The sequence below is a fragment of the Pararge aegeria genome, chromosome 17 (genome assembly GCF_905163445.1).
Source record: "Pararge aegeria chromosome 17, ilParAegt1.1, whole genome shotgun sequence".
NCBI classification, from domain to species: Eukaryota; Metazoa; Arthropoda; class Insecta; order Lepidoptera; family Nymphalidae; genus Pararge; species Pararge aegeria.
The window spans coordinates 16,003,358-16,007,255 of NC_053196.1; the positions used below are offsets into that span (position 1 = coordinate 16,003,358).

At 32.6% G+C, this 3,898-nt stretch overlaps 1 pseudogene; it reads left to right on the top strand.

The window, feature by feature from the left end:
- The first annotated feature begins 1,658 nt into the window (after window positions 1-1,658).
- On the top strand, window positions 1,659-2,509 carry LOC120631276 (annotated as a pseudogene).
- The last annotated feature ends 1,389 nt before the right edge of the window (window positions 2,510-3,898 follow it).

Genomic DNA, 3,898 nt, shown 5'->3' on the forward strand with positions numbered 1-3,898 from the left:
CAAATATATATTGATTATTATATATTAATTAATGTATAATGTAAGGAAAAAAAAAAAAAAAAACATTTCTATAGTGATAATTAATGGAATTTATAGGAATGGTCTGGATGAACTTCCGCCTTCAAATCAGCGATGAACTTGCATCAAAATGTACCATTACTTGCTTTTTGACGATTCATCATCATCATATCAACTCATTACCGGGTCACTACAGGGCTCGGGTCAAAATGCTGGCCCAGTGCGGATTGGTGGACTCCACACACCTTTGAGAACATTATGGAGAACTCTCAGGCACGCAAGTTTCGTCACGATGTTTCCTTCACCGTTAAAGCAAGTGATTGCTTAAAACGACGTACATAACTTAGAAATCTTAGGTGCGTGCGTGTGATTCGAACTCGGACCCCCGAAAGTTAAGTTGAAGTCCTAACCACTGGGCTGTCACTGCTTCCATCTAGTATACTATTGATCAAAAAGCGAAAAGCATTATTTATTTACGATCAAAATTCAAATCAACTCTCCATGCTTCGTATTCCCAAAGGACGTATTACGTAGACTCCACAACCTTCAGATCAGAATCTAGTACGAGAATTCCTTTGGCGAGGGGAAAAATATGAAAAATGGATCTAGAAAAATAAAATTTTAAAGGAATTTCTGAAACAAAGCAACTCTTTGTTTACCTCAAGAAAGCTTCGCATAAAATTTAACAACCTCCTCCTACGTTATTTACAACATTGTTGTTTTATCCTCGTAACATTTTTGTTATCAATAACCAACGGAATTAACATTTTTAAAAAAGAAAGCGTGTACTGATAAAATTAATACTTAGTCATTAAGTAGCATTCTATTCTGACAACAGTTTAAATAAATAAAAATAATCTACGCTTAGCGTTAATACTAGTTACAAAAAAAAACCGACTTCGGAAACACAAATGCTACATTTTGGAGTCAGTGCCAATTAAAACGTAAAAAATAGAAAAGAACGACATTGAAAACACTCCGAAAAGTAAGAGGTATCGCACTCCGCTGTCCTCGAAAGAGCCGAAACCACTCAAAAATAACACACCTACACACACACACACACAACCTCTATTTAATCCATTTACCAATGTAACTAGCATGTTTACCGAAGTATGTTTACTGTTAGAAGAATGTTATTTACAGATACTCAAGTTGTTTGTTTATTTGTTTGTGCGGCAAGGAGAGCGAAGCCTAAATGTCAATGTTTGCTCACACCCTCACACCCGTGTTTTTGAACCGCGTGTAAAGACGACACTGATAGACACTTATGTGATTAATATTCATACGATTATTTTGAATTTATTCATTTCCAAAGGTATTCTTTAATTCTAAAAATCTAATCCCTACCAGAGAAGTTAATAGGAAAAATAAAGACAAACTAATTAATAACAGAAAGTTCAATTTTAAGCTATTATAAGTAGAATAGGTATATGTAACTGAACTGAACGAGTGAAAATAATATCGACCAAAATATTTAATAAAGAAAAATCAGATTGATGAATCCAGATGGGATGTCAAGTATCCAATTTTAGCACCTTAACTGAAGAACAAATATAAGTTAAATATCAGCATATAATAAAGTTCTGAAAAAAATAATTAATATTAAACACTGTTTGAAATAATTTAAACAACAATTAAAAATGTTTAACGTTAAAAGTTTAATTCTGTTCTGCGTCAACCCTACGGTTTCTTTAATCAAGGACATGCTAAAGGAAAACAAAATCTGCGACTTACTATCCGAGGATAATATTAAACAGTGCTATATCAAGGAGAATTTGGCTTCCCGAGCTCACAGCCCAAACCAATTAGTCATCAGTGAATCTAACACGTTGTACTTCAGTTTTGATTCCGGACAAAGGGAATATGTTCCTGTATCACTCAACGTTCGCACAAAAGAGTTACTGTTTTGAAAGGAATTAAAGACGCTTTTGCCATATCAAGAGATTCTGAAACCAACGAAATATACCTCGGAGGTAGCCATGGTATATACAGGTACAATCCTAATTATAAAGTACTCAAAAAGCTTTTTATCAGCAAACTAGATATTTGGTGGATACAAATGAAGTGAAAATTGTATTTTATAAGATTCCCTAGCCTAAAAGCATACTACTCTGAAAATTAAAGCAATTCCAGCATTAGTCAACACGACAGTAAATCAGTTTGTTTTCGATAAAGACAATAACATATTCTTTATCAACAGTACGGGATTATTTGGTATCAAGAATAGTGACAACAAAGTTATATTTTTGGAGGATAATCCAAGGTTCCTAGGAATGGCTGTTGATCATGCTGGTCACGTTCACCTTTGCGAAATGGAATCTACGTTATAAGCAAAATTATACAGAAAGTAAAAAGAATCGTGACTGTGCAAGGGGTATTGGGAATGACTTTTGATCAGAACAACCACCTTATTTATTCCGATTCTCGTGAAATTGTACGCCTTATGCCTGTTTCGAGGGATGAATATTGTTATATTGATAATAATCTTTAATTTATAGGTATTGGTACCAGTAATTCTGTAGTGCACGATTCTCAATACTAAACTATATTGACAGGTCAAAAAGTATTGCTGTCCTTCTCACAATGTTTCTACGGAAGAGGATTTCTTCTCTTATGTTGGACCTGTCAATCAAGGCACATGTCAGCCAATATCCAACCAAGAATGTAAAACTGGTGATGCCGCTACCGTGTGTAATATTACACGAACCATTTAGAGCCACTTTTGGCCACTCAGTAACTCAAAATCTATTTTTATATGTACTTATTTAATAAATTTTGCTTGAACATGATACAAAAAACATAGATGTTTATGCTTAATTCATGATCTACATATTCAGCCAAGATTGGCGTGCAAAAATCATTAACATTATTTTAAAACTAATAATAATTATAATATTAAGATGATAACGCAATTAGTTTCAAATACAATTTGGTTCCCAAAGTTATAACTAGATTTAATACCATAATATTAAAGTCCTCAAATGTCAGCCAATACCAAAATGTTCAGTCAAGTTGATTACTCCTCTAAAGTTACATAGTTATTAAAATTAACCTAAATATTCATTTCAATCTTAATAACATTGATTCAGAAGATGCTCTTTCAATTTATTTTTAAATATATTTAAATTATTTGTCTTAATGAGATCTAACGGTATTTCACAGAAACACGTCATGCAATTTTGTTTATTTATTGAAATCCCTAAGATTAACTAGAACCCCAAATTTCATACGTACAGCTCAAACGGTTATTGAAATATTAACGTCTAAAAATCTGCCCTTTTTCGATATCCTGACATATTCTACAATAAAAAACATTACCTGCTGCCAGATGAATTAAAAAGTTGAAATTTGGCGTACAACTTGTTAGTTGTGTGTACAAAGTAAAGCATCAGAAATCAGTGAATTTTACGATTTTACATAAGTACGGGCTATCATTTACAAAGATACTCGCTGATTCCCGCGTTCTTCGTCTACTTTAATTACAGTTTTTCACAAATTTTGTGTAAACCGTTTCCCTGGGTAAAAATTAGTCCTCGTTAGTCTCCGTTCTTTCAATTAACTTTATCTCTAATTCCAAAAATCAAATTCATTGATTGCTCAGTAGTGGAGAAAGGCTAAAGAAACACACTTTCGCATTTATAATATTAAGTTAGAATTGTGAAAATTTACAAAAATATAACAATACATTTCAAGTAAGTCAGAAAAATCCTCCATGTGGGATTGTTAGCATAAAACAGTTCTATTAAAAGTCCGCCACAGCATATATCTTTAATGTGGGAGCGAAGCCATAGCTAAAATACCAAGCAATAAATACATTCTATATAAATAAATTAATTCTAAATGAATGAATCCTATACAAAAAGCAGATTGAGAATAATTG